This window comes from Musca autumnalis, unplaced genomic scaffold (genome assembly GCF_047663935.1).
Source record: "Musca autumnalis isolate F117 unplaced genomic scaffold, ASM4766393v1 scaffold_3, whole genome shotgun sequence".
NCBI classification, from domain to species: domain Eukaryota; kingdom Metazoa; phylum Arthropoda; class Insecta; order Diptera; family Muscidae; genus Musca; species Musca autumnalis.
The window spans coordinates 202495271-202521700 of record NW_027411866.1 but is presented as its reverse complement, the minus strand read 5'-3'; the positions used below and the strand labels follow the sequence as shown (position 1 = coordinate 202521700).

Below are 26430 nucleotides of genomic sequence, written 5' to 3'. Positions count from 1 at the left end.
AGGCTACTGTTCGAGAGTAAAATGGAAGTAGTTTGAAAATTCGTACTTATGGGTACAAAAAGTACTAAATGGTACTAAATTTGGTACAATTTGGATATAGGTTGAACGGATACAGCTGGAATCCTAAAATTTTTGAATTAAAGCTACAGTTGGAGGGTAGCATGGGAGTAGTTTTGAAAATTCGTACTTATGGGTACGAAAAGTAATAAATGATACTAAAATTGGTGCAATTATGATTCAGGCGAACGGATAGAGTTGGAATCCTGATGTTAGAGAGTAGAAAGGAAGTAGTTTTGAAAATTCGTACATATGGGTACGAAAAGTACTAAAGGCTACAAAATTTGGTACAATTTGGATATAGGCTGAACGGATATAGTTGGAATCCTGAAATTTGAATTAAGGCTGCTGTTAGAGAGTAGAATGGAAGCAGTTTTGAAAATTCGTACTTATGTGTACGACAAGTACTAAATGGTACTAAATTTTGTACAATTTGGATTTAGGCTGAGCGGATAGAGCTGGAATCCTGAAATTTTGAATTAAGGCTGCAGTTGGAGGGTTAAATTGAAGTAGTTTTGAAAATTCGTACTCATGGGTATGAAAAATACTAAATGGTACTAAATTTGGTACAATTACGATTTGGGCGAACGGATAGAGCTGGAATCCTGAAATTTTGAACTAAGGTTACTGTTGGTGAGTAGAATGGAAGTAGTTTTGAAAATTCGTACTTATGGGTACGCAATGTACTAAATGATACTAAATTTAGTACAATTATGATTTAAGCGAACGGATAGTGCTGGAATCCTGAAATTTTGGATTAAAGATATAGTTGGAGGGTAGAATGGAAGTAGTTTTTAAAATTCGTTCTTATGGGTACGAAAAGTACTAAATTTGGTACAATTACGATTTGGGCGAACGGATGGAGCTGGAATCCTGAAATTTTGACCTAGGCTACTGTTGGAGAGTAGAACGAAAGTAGTTTTGAAAATTCGTACTTATGGGTACGAAAATTACTATATGGTACTGCATTTGGTACAATTACGATTTGGGCGAATAGATAGAGCTGGAATCCTAAAATTTTGAAATAAGGCTACTGTTGGAGAGTAGCATGAAAGTAGTTTTGAAAATTCGTACTTATGGATACGAAAAGTACTAAATGATACTAAATTTGGAACAATTACGATTTAGGCGAACGGATAGAGCTGGAATCCTGAAATTTGAATTAAGGCTGCTATTAGAGAGTGGAACGGAAGTAGTTTTGAAAATTCGTATTTATGGGTACGAAAAGTACTAAATGATACTAAGTTTGGTACAATTACGATTTGGGCGAACGGATGGAGCTGGAATCCTGAAATTTTGAACTAAGGCTATTCTTGGAGAGTAGAACGAAAGTAGTTTTGAATATTCGTACTTATGGGTACGAAAAGTACTAAATGATACTAAATTTGGAACAATTACGATTTAGGCGAACGGATAGAGCTGGAATCCTGAAATTTGAATTAAGGCTGATGTTAGACAATAGAATGGAAATAGTTTTGAAAATTCGTACTTATGGGTACGAAAAGTACTAAGTGGTACTAAATTTGGTACAATTACGATTTGGGTGAACAGATAGAGTTGGAATCTCGAAATTTGAAGTTGAGACTACTGGTGGAGTGTAGGATTGAGGAAGTTTTGGAAATTCGTACTTATGTGTACGAACAGTACTAAGTGGTAGTAAATTTAGTACAATTTGTATTTGGGTGAACGGATAGAGCTTGATTCCTCAAATTTAGACTGAGTGTCGCTGATGAAGTGACCAAAGTACTAAATGGTACAAAATTTGGTTCGATGGTGATTTGAGTGAACGAATCCTGAATTCGTAATTGAGATTATTGTTGAAGTATAGAATTGAGGTACTCTTGGAAATTTTTACTTATGTGTACGAACAGTGCTAAATGGTACTATATATAGTACAAATTGGATTTGGGTGAACGGATAGAGCTGGAATCCTCAAATTCGGAATTGACATTACTGTTGCAGTGTAGAACTAAGGAGTTTTGGAAATTCGTACTTAGAGTACAAAAAGTACTAAATGGTACTAAATTTTGTACAATGGGGATTTGGGTGAATGGATAAAACTGGAATCCTGAAATGTGGAATTGAGATTTTTGTTGGAGTGTAGGATTGTGGTTGTTTTGGAAATTCGTACTTATGAGAACGAAAAGTATTACATTTCGTACAATTGGGATTTGGAATCTGGAATCCTGAAATTTGGAATTGAGATTATTGTTGAAGAGTAGGATTGAGGTAGTTTTGGAAATTCGTACTTATGGGTACGAAGAGTACTTAATGGCACTCAATTTGTTGTTGGGTGTAGAGACAGTGCTGAAATCTGTATTCTTTGGATTTAGGGTGAGTATTGGTGTGCAAAGTTGGTATCGCTGTTAATATGTAAGGGTGAGATACTGCTGATCTTTTTCAAATCGAATTAAAGAGGATTCGAACAGTACTAAAATAACAATAAATATTGATTAAAATTGGTATTAGTGCAATAAAATTTTCAGTGTTCGCCATTTTCATATTTTATACTGTTTATTTGTTTTTTATATCCTTTCCGCATACGAAGTAGCGGGCACTTTGCTAGTCATCAATAAATTTGCATTCCGAAGTACTTGACACTGTGCGTCAGTCAGCCTCAATTGTTCTCGAGGTGGGTTAGTACTTATTTACTTAGCTGGCCCATTACAGAACATTTGTTCTATAGGCCGAACTAAGAAGAGATCTCCATTCCTCTCTATTTGTTGCTTTGCACTCTGGAATACCGCGCCTTTTCATCTCATCATCCACTTGTTTTTCGCCATCTATTCCTTGGCCTGCCAATTCTGCGTGCACCGCCAAGCGGTCCGTATTTATACGCCTTTTTAGCGGGTTCATCATCGCTCATTCTTATGATATGGCCTAGCCAACGCAATCGCTGCATCTCGATACGTTTAACAATATTGATGTCGTTGTATAGCAGATACAGCTCGTGGTTCATGCGACGTCGATATTCACCGTCAACGCAGATTGGTACGTAGATCTTTCGAAGAATTTTTCTCTCAAACACACCAAGCACTGCCATGTCTGCGCAAGTACCCAGGCTTCGGAGCCATACATCAGCACGGGTAGTATCAGTGTTTTGTAGAGCGTTATTTTTTTTGACGAGATGTGGCTTTGTTTTTAAACCGCTTACTTAAACCAAAGTAGCATCTGTTGGCCAATACAATTCTTCTTTTTATTTCACAACTGATGTCGTTTGTTGTGTTTACGGAGGTGCCGAGGTATACGAAGTCTTTTACTACCTCAAAATTATAGGAACCAACTTCAACAGTTGGTCCGATCTCAATGGACGCATTGCGCGTCGACACCATCAACTTGGTCTTCTCACCGTTTACCGCCAGACCCACCTTAGCAGATTCTCCTTCGACCTTTATAAAGGTATCAGTTACTTCTTTTACTGATCGGCCCATGATGTCTATATCATCAGCATAAGCAAGTAACATGTGACTATTGGTGTAGATTGTGCCACTTCTTTTGACGTTTGCCTCTCGTATAACCTTTTCTAGCAGGATGTTGAAGAGGTCACACGAAAGGCTGTCTCCTTGTCTGAAACCTCTTTTGGTACCAAACTCTTCGGAGAGGTTCTTTCCTATTTTAACTGAGGACCTCGTGTCAGTTAATGTCAGCCGGATGAGCTTTGCGGGGATACCAAATTCAGACATGGCTTGGAACACCTTGGAACGCAGCGGGCTGTCGAAGGCTGCTTTATAATCGACAAAAAGGTGGTCGATCTGCATCTCTTGGGTCTTCTCCAGGATTTGTCGCAGGGTAAATATCTGGTCAATGGTGGACTTGCCAGGTCTAAAGCCGCATTGGTATGGTCCAATTATCTCGTTGACCATAGGCGTTAGTCGTTCGCACAATATCCCTGACACGATATTGTAGGCAATAGGGAGTAGACTTATGCCCCTATAGTTAGAGCATACAGTCTTATCTCCCTTCTTGTGGACGGGGCACAGGATACTCAGGTTCCAATCGTCGGGTACTCGTTCTTCCTGCCAGATGGTGCTAACTAGCTGATGAATACACCTTATCAGCGTGTCGCCTCCGGTTTTGGTAAGCCATCGGCCCCTGCTGCCTTATTATTCTTCAGCCGATTTATTGCTGTCTTTACCTCATCTTGGCTGGACGGTATACATTCAATACCATCTTCTGGGATTGGGACTGTGGTATCTTCGTCGTCTTCGCTGCTATTGGATACCAACAGATTTGAAAAATGTTCTTTCCATATCCTGAGTACACTATCTGTATCAGTTACCAAATTACCTTGCTGGTCTCTACAGGAGGATGTGCCTGTACCAAAGCCATCAGTTTGATGCTTGACTCTTTGGTATAATTTTCGGACTTCATTCTGGCTCCTGTACATGTCGATTTTTTCACACTTCCGCTTTTTCAACTCTCTCTTTTTCCTGCGGAAAAGACGTTTCTCCTCTCTCCTTTTCTCCCTGTATCTCTCTCGTGCGCTACGCGTTGCTACGGATTGTAAAGTAGCCCTATATGCCGCATTTTTCTCTTCGGGGTAGCAGCACGACACTCCTCATCATACCATGGATTCCTTGGTGGAGGTCTCTGGTATCCAAGTATGGATTTTGCGGTTGTTTGCATGGAGTGGGCAATGCTTTGCAATTGCGCTGATATGTTATCGGGATGAGGAGTGCTTTGATTAAGCAATTGGGCTAGTTGAGTGGAATACACTGTGGCTATCTGTTGTGATTGCAGCTTACCGATGACTAGTTTTCGTGTTGTGTCTGTTCGTACTTTGTTTGCTACGTTTAAGCGGGTGCGTACCTTTGCTGCAACAAGGTTGAAGAATTTAGCTTTTATCCGAATTGCAGCAAGTCTTTCATTCACTGGAGTGAAGCTGGATACCAGATGTTTTAGTCTCCGACTAACTACGAATCCACAACCAAATTCATGCTTTACGTCATGGCAGCTATAATACAGTGCGTCACCTTTAGGTGTTGTTGCGACACCTTTCCCAATCCATCGTATTTCCTGTATGGCAGTAATATCGGTATTGTACTTTTCAAGTACCTCTGCCAATGCGAAGACTGCACCTTCTCTATAAAGAGTGCGAACATTCCAGGTGCAGATTCGCAGATCATGGTCCTTAACGTTTGCGGGGTTCGTCAACTTTAGAGGGGTTTGTTTTTCTTTTCTTTCGTTTTTTCATAGTAGGCTGTTTTTTTTTCTAGGGGATGGTTACTAACCCTTCGCCCAAACCCAAGTTTTTAACGTTCTTATGGGTGAACGCGCGGCACTACCTTTAACGGGTGTTAAAGGCAGTTCCCCAGGTGCCACCACGGGGAGGTCAGTGTCCACTTGGGATGAAAGAGGGACCAAGATAAATCCTGGGCTTTGCCATGTTAAAACTGGTCAGGACCGTTGCTTGGTATCTTCCATCCCCTACGTCACCCTGGTGGGTTAGTATTCCGACATTATATTAAAGACTTCGGTTATCGAAGGATGAAAAGCATTCATTGAAGCATTTGTGGTTATTTATTTGATTCGCAATCACCCACTTTAACAACTGGCATACCACTACACTCTACCTGAAACGTTGAAACTTATGTTTTCTTCTCGGCTACAGGATTCCCAATATTTAAATATTATGCAATTAGTTTTAATCACCAGTTATGGGTGTTGTTGAATATGTGTTTCCTTTGAACGAAAATAGGAAGCATCTTTCTTTTACAGCCTATCAATCATATTCTAAATGACAACAACATATCAAAAATAACTAATTCGACAATATCTCGGCGAATATCACAACAGTTATGTACGTTTATTAACAACTAAATTATTTCCTCAAAATAAAACCAAATATAACAAAACAGAGTTATGTCGGACAAATCTTTCCTTGAGATTATAAGAAAACATGACTTGATCATGTATTTTGAAATAATCTTTGAAATGTATCTTCAGCCACCTTTTTTTGTGTCTATAAATATATAAATTTGTTCCGCTTCATGTGAGAGAGCCATTTTGTTAGCGTTTTACTAATTTTATGCTTTAATTGAATTAATGCAGCCGGCAAGCGTTTGCCTGTTTTGTACAATTATCTCCTTTTTTGGAGGTAAGTAAGACACACACACACAACGTTGCAACAAACACTTGTTCAAAATGCGGAAAACAAAATGTGGAACATGCCATAGTTTGTTGTAGTTTTCACTCTCTTGATCTAGTGATGTTGTTGTTGCAACAACTACTGCCACTCATGGTGTTTCTGTGCGCAATTCGCAACATAAAGCTTCCTGATATTTAAACATTTTTGAAGACAATTTAATTGCTGCGATATAGTAGCCGCTGTGTTGGTTGTAGCAAACACAAGCTTTGGAAATTTATACCAACAACCAAATGGGTTACAAAACAGAGCAAAATGATATACCTCAGCCCCGTTGTTGTTATTATTAATGTTATTGTGATTTGATTTTTGTCTGTATAAACATTGTTAAGTTCTTGAATTACAAGCAGAACAGCATCAAAAAATGAAACGAAAGACTTAAGACACAAACGCGTTTAACTTACAAACCTGTTGTCTCGATGGTAGCAGTAAAATTAACTCAACACATTGCAACAAAGAAGTGCGGGAAACATATTTCCAATTGAGTATGCTAAGGTAGGAAAGACGACAAGTACATTATAAAAATTCTCACGTCTAGGTGTCATATTTCCTAGCAAAAATTCCTTAAATATCCCAACAACATTGTTTGCAAACCAAGATTATTCTGGCTTCTTACAAAGGAACAGGCCGCCGCCAGAGACTTGGGCCGAATGACAACCATTAAAAAACTACAAAACATCTGGGAAATAAACATGAAATGAGAGGAAACCCTATCTATCATAGAATCCATTGATATTTCTCTACGTTCGTCACTTTTCTTAATGCTATTGCGTACACTTGCCACAACAATTTGCGGCATTTGCAAGACTTCATTCGTAGCACACCAACCGATGTTATGACTGTCCATTTCTATTGTTTGGAATTAAAGAAACGCGTGCTGCTGCTGGCTGCCTCATTGCTGGACTAGAATCCCTCAGCTTTACTAATTGCAATGCCCAAAGTCAACAACAAATATTCCGGCTTTCGTAATGGGGGAAAATTAATTATTGTTTGCTTTACTTGAGTGTTTGGTTTTGTTTGCTGTGCTGCGCTGTTGCCGCCTTTGAGCTCATCAAAAACTAATAAAGACTTTATGTAAAATTTGCACATATTTTTCATGGCTTACATAAATAAAAGTTTAAAGTGAAAAAGGTTAACGTTAATGCAGACATTAACATTTTGCCAGGCACGGATTTGTGGTTGGTTTTCGGGTATGATATTTATGAATGTTAGAGATACCCTACGGAATCTTCCAAATGCAGTTATAGTCCAGTCATAATAGATATGAGTAAAAGAGAAAACAAGTCAGAGAGGACTAAAATAGTCAGAAGGGTCCGACCGTGTGATATCCTACACCTTTTTCTCTGGGCACTGTTTTCCACGCAGTTTTTGTGTGATTGCGACATGTTATTGTTTTTTTTTGTGCCAAAATTTGTCATTATTAAAATTTAAATGTTACCTCTAGTGTGATTATGGTCACACTACACACAATTAAAACTGTGGGATCTTTGTGTATATAATAGGCTGTGTCTATGCTATCTGACGTCGTACATCAGCATAATTGGCATTAAAGGTTTAGAGTTCCCCTTTTAAATATAACTAACGGAGAATGGAATATGTCTTCCAGAACTAAATCTGTAGTCACCAAAAATTGTACAATTTTTCACACAAAGGTTTGGTCCATTTCACCCGCTAAATATTGTCATGTTAAATTGCAAGCTTCTTCTTTGTCGTAAACCCAATCTCTCGCGTCGTTCAGACCATCATTGCGATCTACAAAATCGGATAAACATTTTATTTTTGGTCCATTTCACTAACAAAATATTTCACGATCATCGCCAAAAATAAATAGGGGTATTAGGGATATAACAGATTTGATTAAAGTTCGAAGATGGGCCATATAGGTCCACTCCTTCAGGTACCTCCCCCACAAATGTTCAAAAATTGTCGTAAAACTTGTGCGCACGATAACTCTCGAAGGGAGTAACCGAATTGAACCAAACTCTGCATATGGTAATACTACCTCTAGGCTCACATCAAGTGGAGGTGTCGAATATGGATTATATCTGTCCACTCCTTCAGGTACCTCCCACGCAAAATTTGAAATAAGTGCAGTTTAGTGACACCTTACAAATCGTTATGAAATTTTTTGTAACACGATGTTAGTGCGGCCCCCGTTACGTCATTGTAATTTTTTTCGAGGGCAAGCCTATAGTTCCCGAGATAATGGCGCATAACCTCAAAAAACGCTGCACTATGTCGCGAGTTCAAATAAACGGTGGTCAAATATAAAAGGAGTTGGCGTTGGCAGATGAATTTTGGTATAAATACTTATAGTTCACTGACAGTGTCGAGAGCAAACAATTGGGAAGGTCGGTCCAGGTTTTGGGATAGTCCCCATGCAACGGTACTTTTTAATGTTTCGGTATTTTGAATATTTTAGCTAAACTTATCAACCAAATTGGTTGAATTTTGAAATACGGGGTTTTCTCTTTACAAAAAACTTTTCCGATAAAAATTATGGACATAGGTCCAAGTTTTGATATGGACCCATATAACGGTATCTCACGATTTTCGGAATTTTGAAGATTTTACATATGTTTCACGCCCAAATATGCCGACATTTTGCTTTGAGGGTTTCCGATAGACCAAAAAACTTTTCCGATAAAAATGATGTACATAGGTCCACGGTTAGATATAGCTCCAATAGAACGGTATCGCCCGATTTTCGGTATTTTCAAGGTTTTAGCCACATTATTTGGTATTTAGTCTTCGCCAGGTCTTGCAAAATATTTTTACAGAGAAGTGTTGATATAGATAGGTTCACGTTTTGATATAACCCCCGTGGAACGGTACCGCCCAATTTTCGGGTTTTTAAGGATTTAGCCACATTATCCACCCAAAATTACAGAAATTTGGTGTTCAGTTCTCATATATTTTTATGAGTTTATTAAATACATCAAAATTTTGTCTTCAAATAAGAGAATTTTCCTTAAAATTTTCTTGACCGATTAATGGTCAATAAACGGCACATTTTTGTTAAAAATCGAAATTTTGACTTTGTATTCTTTTCCTTGACGGTGTATTCTTTTTCGGGGACAAGTCCATACTTTTTGAGATAATGGCTCTGGAGCTCCAAAAAATCTGCCGGGACTAACTAAACTTGGTTGTGCCTAACATAACACTAGCGTACATACTTGAATTCCGTCCAAATATGGAACGAACATCGTACCCACACAAAATTTGGAACATGTAAAGTTTAAGCTTTTTTATACCCTCAGTATTTATGCTAAAGAGGGTACATATATACACTTTCATACGAGCAAAATGTGCCTCATCGAAATAATGGTTTTAGACCCCAAGTATGTTTGGACGAAATGTGTTTCAGACAATTTGGAGTTAATTTAGCCATGTCCGTCTGTCTGTCTGTCTGGCTGGCGGGTGCGCACGATAACTCTCGAAAGGACCCCCGATTCGGTCCAAAATTTGGACCTAAAGTACAGTTTATGACCTGCGCTCGAATCGCTTCGATTTTTCTTGTACCTACTTGCATTTACTGCCCCCTTACGACGCTTTAAGTTTCATCAGGGGACTTGCCCCTTCCTCAGAAAATAGCCTGAAATGTACAGAAAACCCCTCTGACACCGTCCAAACTACGTTTAAGTCATAGCAACCGATTTGGTCCAAACTTTGTATCTCTAAATATTGTCGAAACTTAATTTATGTTCAAATTTGGGCCCTATATGTCCAATCCTTATGGTACCACCCACACAAGTGTTCAACATTTTTGTGTGGTTAAGTGTATGTTCGAGGATCCTTTGTACATTTTAACCGAAGGTTTTCCAAGTGGCCCTGTTTACAGGAATATTATGTTTTTCGTAGGCTAGTGTGATAAAAAAAGACCTATCTATCTTTATCGCTTCAAATTTTTGAGCTTTAATCTTATCCACACTTTTGTCGGTTCATACGCCCAATATTTTGAAAACCCTAAATGCATATTTTTTTTGGAAAAAATATTTCAATCTTCCGGCTGATACTTTTTTACTTGTTTAAAATTTAAATGGAATAAAAGTTTTTTAGTCATTAATAGGAAAAAAGCCATTCATTCCTTCAACAGGAAAAAATTTGTTGAAAAAAAATTTCACTTCACAAAATTTTGTCAAAAATAAAATTTTCAAAGTGGTTTGTGCAGAACCTTTTTTATTTCCTCAGAAGTTATGCTAACGAGGGTATATACACTTTCGTACGGGCAAAATGTGCCACATCGAAATAATGGTTTTAGACCCCATGTATGTTTGGACGAAATCAGTTTCAGACAATTTGGAGTCGATTTAGCAATGTCAGTCCGTCTGTCTGTCTGGCTGTTTGGTGCGCACGATATTATGTCCAAACTTAGTTTCAGTTTGAAGATGGGTTATATCGGTCCACTCCTTCCGGTACCTCCACCACAAAAGTTCGAAAATGTTCGAAAAATTTGTGCGCACGATAACTCCATACTTTGCACATCGTAAAATTTCTACCAGACTTAGTTAAGTTTCCAGTATGGACTGAATCGGTCCACTCCTTCGGGTACCTCCCTCACAAAATTTCGGAAAAGTTCAGATTAGAACCTGCTCTCGAATCGTTTTTTTTTTGTAACAACTTGTATTCAATGCCACCCTTACGATGGTATAAATTTCATCAGGGGCAAGTCCATACTTCCTGAGAAAATAACCTGAAAGTTACAAAAAACCCCTATGACACCGTGTATAGTTGTTGGATCGCTAGATAACTTCCTAAATGGTTAACCGATTTGGTCCAAAATTTGGCTTTCGTTATACATACTTTGTTAAAACATCGTTTAAGTTCGAAGATAAGCCATATCGGTCCACTCCTTCAGGTACCTCCCCCACAAAAGTTCAAAAATGTTAAGAAAAATTGTTTGCACGACAACTCTTGAAGGGAGCGACCGATTTGGTCCACATCCTAATATACCTACCAGATATAGATCAGGTTCGAATATGGAAAATTGTTGTGCACTCCTTCGGATACCTATCACACAAAAAGTCAGATAAGTTCACTTTAATACCTGCTCTCGAATCACTTTGATTTTTGTTGAAGCAACTTGCATTCGCTGCCTCAATTACTCGAACGGATGAACCGATTTGGTCCAAAATATTTTTTCCAAACTTAGTTTGAGTTCGAAGATGGGTTATATCGGCCCACTCCTTCCGGTACCTCCCCCACAAAAGTTCGAAAATGTTCGGAAAATTTGTATGCACGATAACTCTTGAAGGAAGTAACCGATTTGGTCCATACTTTGCACATCGTGAAAGCTCTACCAGGCTTAGATAAGGCTCCAATATGGACTCAATCGGTCCACACCTTCGGGTACTTCTCATGCAAAATTTTGGACAAGTTCATTTTTCGATCAGCTCAACTTACATTTGCTGCCTCAATTACGACGATAAATGTTGTTTCGAGGGCGAGTCCATACTTCTTGAGAAACAGCTCGAAATGTGTAAAAAAACCCCTATGGCACCATATGTAGTGGCTGAAGAGCACTATAACTCTCGAACTGATCAACCGATTTGGTCTAAAATTTGGCATTCGTTTTATTTTGTCCAAGCTTAGTTTCAGTTCGAAGATGGGCAATACCGGTCAACAACTTCCGGTACTTCCCCACAATATTTAAAAAATGTCACTAAAATGGTATGCACTTATGTCTTGAACGGTGCAACCAATTTGGTCCAAAATTTGGATCTCCTAATACACGCAGAGAAAAAAATATGTTTGATCCAACAATATTCCAAGAGTAAAATATGTATTGTTAACATATTGTTGGATTCCTTATTTAGTATTGTGAATCCAAAAATAGTTTGTGTCGACTGAACACTATTTCTCTCTTTTCTTCGAAAATTTTTTTCTCTTCTCTCGCTATTCGACGCCGTGTTGAAAAAACAATTTTGGTGAGTTGTGGTGTTTGTATGACATGCTGCCTTTATCTTTGTTTTTGTGTGTATGTATACCAACAATGAGACTCTTGTCTTTATTTGTTTCTGTTTTGTTTCATTCTTCTTTCCTTTTCATGTTTGTTATGGTGTTTAATTATTCCTTATGTTGTGGTGGCTTCTTGTGGCTTTTTGTTTGTCTTTGCCGTCAGCTAAAGTAGTAAACCATGTATTGCGTTCATCAATGCTCGTAATTTTATACGCGATATATATATCAAAGTTGTGTGGAAAGTGTATGAGAAGTATATACACTCAAATCAAAAAATTTAGTATCTGGTTTTCAGGGCTGACAATATGTTTTGTAAAAAATTTAGATCATGATTGTTCCTACAATCGGTATTGTTAACAATTTTTACAATATTGCGGAAATTCAAAAGTTGTTTTTGTTTTCTATGTTCGGAACAAAAGATGGTATTTTTGGATTTGGATTACAATGTTTATACATTTTTGGAACCAAAATAGATATTTTTGTTCCAACAAAACCGAAAAATATTTTTTCTCTGCGTGTAGTTTGTCCAAATTTTTTAACTTCTAAAATGGCCCGTATCGGACCTCTCCTCCTTCAACATTCGAAGATCCTTTGGAAATTTATACCGATGCTTTTCGTTGTGGTCCTGTCTACAGCGATGTGGTCCTGTTTACAGCGTGGACAAGTCCATGCTGCCCGTCTTATTGGCCCAAAAGTTATACGATGACTCACTGAATTGGCTAGAGGGCGCGTTGTGTATCGAAAAGATATGACACCCAAAATAAGATCCACTTTAAGTACCTCTTCCACAACACTTTTGAACTTTAATCCTAATCCACATGTTTGTCGTCAAGTTCAAATGTCCAAGAAGAACTGATACTTTTTCACTTGTTGGGCTTTACAAGTGGGGGTCACCCCTCAAGATATTTGGTTGTTATGACAAATATCTCTACCCGTTAAAAATTTACAGACTTTTTCGCCTGTGAAAAACGTTTGTGAACAATGGTGCACCCCTGACCTGGAACTAATTGAGACGGTGGTGTTAACCAAACGCACCAGATGATATGTGAGGGTGTTCCTAATGACATCATAAATTTATATAGCTTCCTTCTTCTCTCTATACATAGTTATTTATTTTAACTAAATATTTTAAAGATAATTGTTTGTTTATTTTACAGGGTACAAAGAAATGTCCGGTTGCTACATACATTTCGAATCCGAGGGTAACATGGGGAATGTATCCATGCCCCGTCCTATCAACCGAAAATCCCATGACATGGATATAATCTCTTCTTGTGCGTACTGGTTGCGAAGGGACAAGGGAGATTTCTTTCATATCAATGAGTTCACGCCGATTTATATTGGCTCAATGATATGGAAACTACTTTTTATTGCAAAGTCTGAATGGAGTGTCTTACGTCACCACTTAAAGAGAAGTTTTTCATGGCTGAAATACTCTGGAAATGTCACCAACAATATTCTGAGATGATTTGCCATCGCCGAAAATTTTGATGTTCAGTGAGTGCTTTTCACTGCCTCACGGTGGCTCTCAATACCTATGTAAGTACTATTATTTTAGGAAAAATATACTCTTACTGAACTTCTATGTACGCGGAATTGTATTGTCCCTACTTCCAAACAATTTTGACTTTTTTGAAACACCTGGCTGCTTGCTGTAGCACATCTTCAAATTCGTTATGTCCCTGACTGGTTGACATTTTGCATGGATTTTGTAATAGTTTAACTAACCAAGCGGCCAACATAACATTTTACCTCAATACAACACTTTCCATTTCGTTGCCATTTAGAAGCATAACCAACGAAGCAAGCATCGAACCACCATCATCAATTGATTCGTGGAACAATTGTAATCCTTTAATTTATGTTAGCGTTTGTGTAACTTCGTGCATAATCCAAAAGTGCTATGCAAGCAAACTTGCATTTGGTACGAGTCAAGCTTGACTGTTTCTTTTTGGCATTTACTTATTGGTCGCCTCCATAATGGCATACTCGTATCTGTGGCCACACAGTGTTTGGAAAGCAACTATTTAGGGAGAACAATTGACATGTCAAGGTTAGGTGTTTTTTACATAGATGGTTCAGAAATTATTAAATTTTTTGGATTTGACATTGAGATCTTTGCAATCACTGACATCAATTTTTGGGAAAATAGTTTATATATATATTTCATATATTTTTAAATATAATCCTTATTTTTTATTTTCACACCCCTGAGCACTAATATTCACTCTGTACACAGAAGTTGCTGTTACTTAAAAGGAGTCTTTACAAATTGCAATACCAAACACTGTTTATCATTACCATTATGATTTTGACCAGACATGGCAGCGTCAAAGTGGCCAAAAACCCAGGCAATAGTAAACGGCCAAACAAAACAAGCATAAACTAAACAACATCGATTCGACAATCTTTTATTTCCTCGGACAGCTGTTAGGTTACTCAAGGCAAAAATCACTTTTGGAATTAAGTTGAACTTTTTTTTGTTAGCCGTCGTCAGTCTACTCGTATTTTGCCATGAGCCTTTTTTATGTTTAGGGGCCATGTAGCTGTTGTTGTTTCTTTTTTTGTTTATATCACTTCAATTATGTTTTTATTAGTTTATTTTTATGCATATTATTTTTTTTAAGCTTTACGTTTTAAACTTTTTGTTAGCCATTTTGTAGTTGGCTCTTATAATACGGCTATAAAGTTGTTTTCAACAATTTTTCCAATTTTTCGTCTGTTAATTTTTTGGCCTATGACTTTTCATGGTTCAAGCAGCCAACAGCCAATCACTCCACAAGTGTCTGCAGCATATGGCAACAACGTACATGTGTGTGCTACGTCTGGATCAGATAACCAATTAAAAGGATGTAAATTTGCATGTTAAACATTCATGGATCTCCTGGTATTTGTCGGTTTTTAGATGGGGGCTAACCAGTATCACTGTTAAGTGGGTGCCATGTTTTTGTCCGCTTTTTTTCTTTCTTCAAAGTAATTAAAAATTATATCGTTGTTTTGTAATTGATACTTATGTGGCAAGTCAACATTTTATCAGATTCTATTAAAAAATTAAAGTTTGAAAATTGTTGTTGTTTTGTTTGCCATTTTGGGGGGTTTTTGACTAGGGAGAATAAATGACTTTTATGTTAATTTGAAATTATTGTAATGAGCCCATAACTTGATCTTTCTTTAAGAGTTAATAAAATCGTCACAGCTGTAAAAATGGCAATTACTGAATCATTAAATCCTGCTGGCTAATCTGCCGTAAGCAAAGCTATTGTTATATTTATATGTAAATTTAAATAAAATCATAAAATCGCAAATCGCCGATCTTAATTTTTATGACAAAATGTAAAACTAAGTAAAAATGCTGGGATTATGCATCAGAGATAGACAAGGAAAACAATTGTTTTCAGTGGCAATAATATTTTATATTTTTATTTTATACTAGCAGACCCCGGTCGCCGTTGTTGGCCCGTCGTAATGAGTTTTAACGATAACTTTTTATGGATTTTATGCTTGACAATCCAAAACTAGGTATTTTCTACCTCACTTCTTCGGTCCATTGTCAAACTGAGGAAGATTTTAAATTTTTCAATAGATTTTGTCTGTAACCTTTCATTTCTCTTACGGACTTTGTCGGGGTTTTTCGCCCGTTGATGATTTTTATCCTAAAACTATCTAATTATAAAAGTTAAAAAATGGGTAAGTAAGATTTTCCCGCTTATTGATACTTATATGTTTTAGTTTTTCATGGCTGATGGGCCGTTAAACCTCACTATTTAAGGAAATTAGTAAAGATATCGTTTTTCTTGATCAGGGACGCAACTACCGTTGCACAGTTGATCCGCTTGTACGGAGAAAGGGACCAAAAATATTTCCAGTGTAAATATCAAGCTAAGTCGCTGGTAACAGATTTGTGCTGCTTCGAAGATTGTTTTAAGAAACCATGAGCGCAGCATTCCCCACTTTCCCCTCTAGAGGGGGTATATGTTATTAATTGTTGTATGCTGTTAACACAAAATGTCACAAACAAAAGCACCGATTATCTTACGATGCAAAAATGGACATGGGGAAATAATTTTTTTTATTTTTGGTCAATGGGTGGAACCACTGTGCGTTGTCTCGAAAATTAATTTGTTATAAAACAATATGCCCCCGAAATTCGTCTACAAATATATAGCACTGTTGACCACGGGATATTCATGAACATTTTCTGAAAATTGCATGAAATTAGGTTCAGTAGTTTTGGAAAAATAATATATTGAAAAGAGTGGGCGTGGTCATCAGTTTCCAAGATATTACATATTTAAAAAAAAGTGGGCGTGGTCCGTTATTTTGTCTCCAAATATGTACCTAGGGTACACACAACCCCATTGCCTCCCAAAATTTATGCTGAAACCGATATAATCATACGTTTGGCTTATACATATAGTGTTTAAAAAAAGGCGTGGGGAAGGTGCCCCTCCTCCTCCAAAATTCATAAAATATACATAAAAACGTCAAACATTAAGCTTTTGCTGCTGGAAATCGGTTCAGTTTTATTGGAGATATAACATGTTTGAAACGCAGGCGTGGTCGGGTCTTTAGGCCCCAAAGGTGTACCTAGATTGTAGATTGATCCGTAAATTTTTAAAACAACACATGTGTAATTTTTGCAAATATAGCATTTTTTTTAAATATCGCATAGGGAAGGTACGCCGCCCCCTCTGGAATTTCAAAAAATATGTAGCCTGTTTTCGGGGTACATCCCTGTACATTCCCTGAAGATTTCAAGAAAATCGGTTCAGTAGTTTTTTAAGAAAAATTAAAATTGAAAATAGTGGGAGTGGTCAAATTATCTTTGCATAAAAATTCCATTATTATGGGACTGAAAATCTTTCAAAAATATTTATTTAAAAAATTACCGATTATGGGCCAGAAAATCCTTCAAAAATATTTATTTAAAAAACGATTTTGATCCTGAAGATCCTCCAAAAATATTTACTTAAATCCACGATTATGGTCCTGAAAATCTTTCAAAAATATTTGTTTAAAAAATCCTCAAATATGGGACTGAAAATCTTTCAAAAATACTTATTTAAAAATCATGGATTAATAAATATTTATTTAAAATAATAAATATTTATTTAAAAAATCCACGACTATGGGCCTGAAAATCCTTAATAAATATTTCTTTAAAAAATCCACTACTATGGACCTGAAAATCTTTAATAAATATTTATTTAAAAAATCCACGACTATGGGCCTGAAAATCCTACAAAAATATTTATTTAAAAAATCCCCGAATAATAAATATTTATTTAAAAAATCCACGACTATTGACCTGAAAATCCTACAAAAATATTTATTTAAAAAACACTCCAATAATAAATATTTATTTAAAAAATCCACGACAATGGGCCTGAAAATCCTTCAAAAATATTTATTTAAAAATACATGCTTATGGACCTGAAAATCCTTGACAAATATTTATTTAAAAAACTCCGGATTATGGGACTGGAAATTCTTCAAAAAAAATTATTTTAAAAATCCACGATTATGGGCCTAAGAATACTTCAAAAATGTTTATTTAAAAAATCCACAAATATGGGTCTGAAAATCTTTCAAAAATATTTATTTAAAAAATCCTGGATTATGGGCCTGAAAATCCTTCAAAAATATTTATTTAAAAAATGCCCCGATTAGGGGCTGACAAATTTATTTAAAAATCAACGATTATCGGCCTGAAAGTCCTTCAAGAATTTTTGTTTAAAAAATCTACGATTATGGGACTGAAAATCTTTCAAAAATATTTATTTAAAAAATCCACGATTTGGGGCCTGAAAATCGTTCAAAAATATTTATTTAAAAAATCCACGATTTGGGACCTGAAAATCTTTCAAAAATATTTATTTAAAAAATCCACGATTATGGGACTGAAAATATTTCAAAAATATTTATTTAAAAAAATCCACGATTATGGGACTGAAAATCTTTCAAATCTTTGGGGCCTGAAAATCTTTCAAAAATATTTATTTAAAAAATCCACGATTATGGTCCTGCAAATCCTTCAAAAATATTTATTTAAAAAATCCTCGATTATGGTCCTGAAAATCCTTCAAGAATATTTATTTAAAAAATCCTCAAATATGGGACTGAAAATCCTTCAAAAATACTTATTTAAAAAATCATGGATTAATAAATATTTATTTAAAATAATAAATGATTGCTTAAGTCTGGAGTATTCCTCCATTGGCTTAACTTCATTACTATCCTCTTTGCAGAGAATAATGTTTACAAAACGTACTGACAGCTTGCAAAATTTACTGATCGCTACCAATATCATGATTTCATCCCGGCGAAGGGAATTATCAATTGGATTTTCAGTTTTTGAAATGATGATTTTTTAGTGAAAACCTGAACTCTTTAAACATCGAGTATTCTCTTGTTAATGAGAATCATGCTCACTTTTCGGCTTTCCAAAAAAAACACCAGAACAAAATATTTATTTAAAAAATCCACAACTATAGGCCTGAAAATCCGTAATAAATAATTATTTAAAAAATCTACGATTATGGACCTGGAAATCCTTCAAAAATTTTTCTTTTAAAAATCCTTGATTATGGGCCTGAAAATCCTTCAAAAATATTTATTTAAAAAATCTACGATTATGGGCCTGAAAATCTTTCAAAAATTTTTATTTAAAAAATCTACGATTATGGGCCTAAAAATCTTTCAAAAATATTTATTTAAAAAATCCACGATAATCCTGAAAATCTTTCAAAAATATTTATTTAAAAAATTCACGATTTGGGGCCGGAAAATCTGTCAAAAATATTTATTTAAAAAATCGACGATTATGGCCATAATAGGTTGGGTTGGGAGAACATTTAAAAAAAAAGAAAAAAAATATCCAAATCGGTCCAGCCGTTCTCAACTGATGCCACTACCAACGAACGACATTAGATTTTTATTTATAAAGATATTATATTTTATATTTCATATTTTTTATTTTATATTATATGTTTTATATTCTATATGTTATATTTTATATTTTGTATTTTATATTTTAAATTGTATGTTTTTATGCTATATTTTATATGTTATATTTCAATTTTACATTTCATTATTATTTTATAAATAAATGAACTTTGAGTAGCATAAATTCAAATACTTAACTCATTGTTAAAGTGGTGTTCTTAAAAACGCGCATCAAACGAGTAGGTGTGTAATAAATTCTACGCATTTAAAAAGTTTTTTTTTTTAAATAAAAAATTTCTTAAAAAACAAATCATTTATCGTCAGCAAATTTCAGCTGCCTCAGATAAAAAATTCAATTTGAAGAAGTAGTTTTGAAAAGGCGCAAAAGAACACTTCAACCCTTCTACGTTATCGCAATCTAATACTTGAGTTTTGGGTATAAACAAATGCCGCGCTTCTTATGATTCATAAAAGACCAGCAAAAAAATACTCTTGAAATATTTTTTTAAAGATCATCACTACAACGTCTTTTGAAATTGCGTGTGAAACTGAATTAAAGAAATGAACAATACATTTGGTTCTCAAAAATTAAAACGCATTTCATGTCTTAACAAACAATTACCTACAATGTGTGTACAACTACAAAAAGGTACAAAAAACAGACGGACAAAGTAATAACAAAAAGGAGATCAAATACGTACCTCGTGAAATTGAACATAAGCGGTACAAAATTTCAACATTTAAAACATCGTAAATAATAAGAAGATGCGTGGGATTGTTTGAATGTAGATGTACGTCTGACGATTGCTGGCTTTAGGCCTACAATTCACTTAACCATTTTGAATCTTCGACGGAATACAGACAAACTCCAGCAATGATGGAATGGATAATTATCAACAACCACACGTTAAAATTTCGTCATCAAAATTTTAATGATGTTCTATTGGTTTTTGGCATAACACGCATTTTGTGATTGTGTGAATAGAGACAGAACAAGTCTAAATGATTTACCCTTTTGATTATATCTCATAATGGGGCTGCCCACATTTAGAATTTAACAACTAATAATAACTTGTAGGAATCTCATTTTTCATCAAGTGTTTGGGCGACATGTACAAGAAGAAGGAAATATTCGAACAATTTACTTAACTAGAGGTTTTGAAATGACAACAGAATAAACGTATTTGAGTTATGTGAGGGATATTTAACAATATTTATTTCAAAAATCCACGATTATGGGCCTAAAAATCCTTCAAAAATATTTATTTAAAAAGTTCACGATTATGGCCTAACAATCCTTCAAAAATATTTATTTAAAAAATCCACGATTATGGACCTAAAAATCCTTCAAAAATATTATGGGCCTGAAAATCCTTCAAAAATATTTATTTAAAAAGTTCACGATTATGGCCTAACAATCCTTCAAAAATATTTATTTAAAAAATCCACGATTATGGACCTAAAAATCCTTCAAAAATATTATGGGCCTGAAAATCCTTAAAAAATATTTATTTAAAAAATTCACGATTATGGGCCTGAAAATCCTTAAAAAATATTTATTTAAAAAATTCACGATTATGGGCCTGAAAATCCTTAAAAAATATTTATTTAAAAAATCCACGATTATGGGCCTGAAAATCCCTAAAAAATATTTATTTAAAAAATCCACGATTATGGGCCTGAAAATCCTTAAAAAATATTTATTTAAAAAATCCACGATTATGGGCCTGAAAATCTTTCAAAAATATTTATTTAAAAAATCCACGTTTATGGGCCTGAAAATCTTTCAAAAATATTTATTTAAAAAATCCACGTTTATGGGCCTGAAAATCCTTCAAAAATATTTATTTAAAAAATCCACGTTTATGGGCCTGAAAATCCTTCAAAAATATTTATTTAAAAAATCCACGTTTATGGGCCTGAAAATCCTTCAAAAATATTTATTTAAAAAATCGACGTTTATGGGCCTGAAAATCCTTCAAAAATATTTATTTAAAAAATTCACGTTTATGGGCCTGAAAATCCTTCAAAAATATTTATTTAAAAAATCCACGTTTATGGACCTGAAAATCCTTCAAAAATATTTATTTAAAAAATCCACGTTTATGGGCCTGAAAATCATTCAAAAATATTTATTTAAAAAATCCACGTTTATGGGCCTGAAAATCCTTCAAAAATATTTATACAAAAAATCCACGATTATAGGCCTGAAAATCCTTCAAAGATATTTATTCAAAAAATCCGCGATTATAGGCCAGAAAATCTTCAAAAATATTTATTCAAAACATCCACTATTATAGTCCTGAAAATCCTTCAAAAATATTTGTTCAAAAAATCCACGATTATGGGCCTGAAAATCCTTCAAAAATATTTATTAAAAAAATTCACGATTATGGGCCTGAAAATCCTTAAAAAATATTTATTAAAAAAATTCACGATTATGGGCCTGAAAATCCTTAAAAAATATTTATTTAAAAAATCCACGATTATGGGCCTGAAAATCCCTAAAAAATATTTATTTAAAAAATCCACGATTATGGGCCTGAAAATCCTTAAAAAATATTTATTTAAAAAATCCACGATTATGGGCCTGAAAATCTTTCAAAAATATTTATTTAAAAAATCCACGTTTATGGGCCTGAAAATCTTTCAAAAATATTTATTTAAAAAATCCACGTTTATGGGCCTGAAAATCCTTCAAAAATATTTATTTAAAAAATCCACGTTTATGGGCCTGAAAATCCTTCAAAAATATTTATTTAAAAAATTCACGTTTATGGGCCTGAAAATCCTTCAAAAATATTTATTTAAAAAATCCACGTTTATGGACCTGAAAATCCTTCAAAAATATTTATTTAAAAAATCCACGTTTATGGGCCTGAAAATCATTCAAAAATATTTATTTAAAAAATCCACGTTTATGGGCCTGAAAATCCTTCAAAAATATTTATACAAAAAATCCACGATTATAGGCCTGAAAATCCTTCAAAGATATTTATTCAAAAAATCCGCGATTATAGGCCAGAAAATCTTCAAAAATATTTATTCAAAACATCCACTATTATAGTCCTGAAAATCCTTCAAAAATATTTGTTCAAAAAATCCACGATTATTGGCCTGAAAATCCTTAAAAAATATTTATTTAAAAAATGCACGATTATGGGCCTGAAAATCCTTAAAAAATATTTATTTAAAAAATCCACGATTATGGGCCTGAAAATCCCTAAAAAATATTTATTTAAAAAATCCACGATTATGGGCCTGAAAATCCTTAAAAAATATTTATTTAAAAAATCCACGATTATGGGCCTGAAAATCTTTCAAAAATATTTATTTAAAAAATCCACGTTTATGGGCCTGAAAATCTTTCAAAAATATTTATTTAAAAAATCCACGTTTATGGGCCTGAAAATCCTTCAAAAATATTTATTTAAAAAATCCACGTTTATGGGCCTGAAAATCCTTCAAAAATATTTATTTAAAAAATCCACGTTTATGGGCCTGAAAATCCTTCAAAAATATTTATTTAAAAAATCGACGTTTATGGGCCTGAAAATCCTTCAAAAATATTTATTTAAAAAATTCACCTTTATGGGCCTGAAAATCCTTCAAAAATATTTATTTAAAAAATCCACGTTTATGGACCTGAAAATCCTTCAAAAATATTTATTTAAAAAATCCACGTTTATGGGCCTGAAAATCATTCAAAAATATTTATTTAAAAAATCCACGTTTATGGGCCTGAAAATCCTTCAAAAATATTTATACAAAAAATCCACGATTATAGGCCTGAAAATCCTTCAAAGATATTTATTCAAAAAATCCGCGATTATAGGCCAGAAAATCTTCAAAAATATTTATTCAAAACATCCACTATTATAGTCCTGAAAATCCTTCAAAAATATTTGTTCAAAAAATCCACGATTATGGGCCTGAAAATCCTTCAAAAATATTTATTAAAAAAAAATCCTTCAAAAATATTTATTAAAAAAATCCACGATTATAGACCTGAAAATCCTTCAAAAAAATTTATTTAAAAAATACACGATCATGGGCCTGAAAATCGTTGAAAAACATTTATTTAAAAAATCCACGATTATGGGCCTGAAAGTCCTGAAAAAAAAACATTTATTAAAAAAATATATAAAATTTTTGAAAAATATTTATTGAATCCTTTAACAATATTTCAATTTATTTGTCCTACAAAAACTGTTCTAAATAAAGTCCACTTACAAATATTTTTGTTAATAAAACATACATACTCTTAAGGCTTACTCTTAATCCGCAACGTATGTCACTTGCCCCTTCATGTAACCTGACATTTATTGTCTTGTAAGTCTAACACCTTTTCCATTCACTTCATACTGTTTATGGATGTACAATGTTCTGTCTTTAGATTTACACGGATAAATGTATCCGTCTTAACATTTGTTTGAAATTCTATTGTATGTCGCCTAGAACATTGTAAGCGATTATCACCTGCAGTGTGTGAATTTTCCACTGCTACCAAATCAGGTATAAAGAAAAAAACCAACCTTGTCGTTTTCCTCTTGCTTTAAGCGATGTGGCACGATTGTTGCTGCTGTCGACCTTATTCTATTGCCCCCCCTTATGATGATCATTCCTTCTGTATCTTTTACTATGTTACAAAGTCTGACTTTGAAGACGCCCCAAACAAATGTTTGCATGTGATCTTCTTTATACAACAACAACATTGATGACTCTGATGACTTTGACTAAGGTTGCTTGACCGACGACCGACCGGTCGGACAATGATGACGATGACGCCACAGGGGTATTATGTTAACATATTTTCTAAACAAATATGAATAGAAGGGGATGTCAGTTGAGAAAAAAAAATTGATGGCGGACAGACAAACAGCTTTGAATTATTTATTCTATTGGCTACGGATGCTATGGCATAGAACAAACGGCGGCTAACCTCAGAAAAATGTTTTCGAATGAGGCATAAATGTGAATTAAATGAATGAAATGAATAGAGAATGAATGAAAGTAATCTCCGTAATCTGTATGAGAATGAATGAATGATCGTTTTACTGGGATTGATGACGGTAAATATGTTAGATAGATGGAATTGTGTTGGGATGGGATGGAATGTTGTGGTATGCGGTTTGAATGCCATGTGGAATGAATTATCTGGTGTTTGTCTAGCAAACGATACACGTTAATCAAAAATGCATTAGAAAATCACTTTTATTTGTATGTAAATTTTGTAATCTAGAAACAGAAACAGAGACAATGGAAAATTTTAAGAAACAAAGACCCTGAACTTGACTTGATTAAAAGAAATGTCTTTAAAGGGGTATTCACTCTCAATGTGGCTTGTTAGGAATTTGAAATGAATGGATGTGTTGGTCGATGTATGTATATGTAATTTGTTTATTAAATATGTATATTTTAATTTAAAGCTATTAACTAGTTTATTTATTGAAGAAATGAAGCAGTCAATCTAAAACTAATAAAACCTAATTTGTATCAGTATAAAAAAAATCCCACGAAAATCTATGCTGAGAAACAATTATATGTGCCGTAGTATGTAATACAGAGTAACATCTAGTTAAGCCAATGGGGGAATACTCCAGACCTAAAGCATTCTAAAATATTTTTTACAATTTTTTTAATATAATTTTAATACAATCGTAATAGAGGATTTTTAAAAAAATATTTTTCAAAGATTCTTATAACCGTGGATTTTTTAAAGATTTTCAAAATCGTGGATTTCTTAAAAAATATTTTTTAAAGATTTTCGTAGTCATGGATTTTTTTAAAAAATATTTTGTAAAGATTTTCATAGTCGTGGATTTTTTAAAAAATATTTTTTTAAAGATTTTCATAATCGTTGATTTTTTTAAAAATATTTTTTAAAGATTTTCATAATCGTGGATTTTTTAAAAAATATTTTTTAAAGATTTTCATAATCGTGGATTTAAAAAAAAAATATTTTTTAACGATTTTCATTATGGTGGATTTTTTAAAAAATATTTTTTAAAGATTTTCATAATCATAATGGATTTTTTAAAAAAATATTTTTTAAAGATTTAAATATTCGTGGATTTTTTAAAAAATATTTTTTAAAGATTTTCATAATCATAATGGATTTTTTAAAAAAATATTTTTTAAAGATTTAAATATTCGTGGATTTTTTAAAAAATATTTTTAATGATTTTCATAATCGTGGATTTTTTAAAAAATATTTTTTAAAGATTTTCATAATCTTGGGTTTTTTTAAAAAATATTTTTTAAAGATTTTCATAATCGTGGATTTTTTAAAAAACATTTATTAAAGATTTTCATAATCGTGAATTTTTTAAAAAAATATTTTTAAAGATTTTCATAATCGTGGATTCTTTACAAAATATTTTTTAAAGATTTTCATATTCGTGGATTTTTTAAAAAATATTTTTTAAAGATTTTCACAATCGTGGATTTTTTAAAAAATATTTTTTAAAGATTTTCATAATCGTGGATTTTTTAAAAAATATTTTTTAAAGATTTTCATAATCGTGGATTTTTTAAAAAATATTTTTTAAAGATTTTAATAATCGTGGATTTTTTAAAAAATATTTTTTAAAGATTTTTATAATCGTGTATTTTTAAAAAATATTTTTTAAAGATTTTAATAATCGTGTATTTTTAAAAAATATTTTTTAAAGATTTTAATAATCAGGGATTTTTTAAAAAATATTTTTTAAAGATTTTAATAACCGTGGATTTTTTAAAAAATATTTTTTAAAGATTTTAATAATCGTGGATTTTTTAAAAAATATTTTTTAAAGATTTTCATAATCGTGGATTTTTTAAAAAATATTTTTTAAAGATTTTCATAATCGTGGATTTTTTAAAAAATATTTTTTAAAGATTTTCATAATCGTTGATTTTTTAAAAAATATTTTTTAAATATTTTCATAATCGTGGATTTTTTAAAATTATTTTTTAAATATTTTCATAATCGTGGATTTTTTTAAAATTATTTTTTAAATATTTCCATAATCGTGGATTTTTTAAAATTATTTTTTAAATATTTTCATAATAGTGGATTTTTTAAAATTATTTTTTAAAGATTTTCATAATCGTGGATTTTTTAAAAAATATTTTTTAAAGATTTTCATAATCGTGGATTTTTTAAAAAATATTTTTTAAAGACTTTCATAATCGTGGATTTTTTAAAAAATATTTTTTAAAGATTTTCATAATCGTGGATTTTTTAAAAAATATTTTTTAAAGATTTTCATAATCGTGGATTTTTTAAAAAATATTTTTTAATGATTTTCATAATCGTGGATTTTTTAAAAAATATTTTTTAA

At 33.1% G+C, this 26430-nt stretch overlaps 1 protein-coding gene across 2 annotated transcripts in view; it reads left to right on the top strand.

Moving 5' to 3' along the window:
• The window catches only part of MICAL-like (protein), a 517823-nt gene that overhangs the window by 203375 nt on the left and 288018 nt on the right, over window positions 1–26430 (top strand). For both annotated transcript variants that reach the window (XM_073976324.1, XM_073976325.1), the window contains one exon: window positions 13318–13699. The gene's annotated coding sequence lies outside the window, so the exon portion shown is untranslated. The remainder of the gene's footprint in view (window positions 1–13317; window positions 13700–26430) is intronic.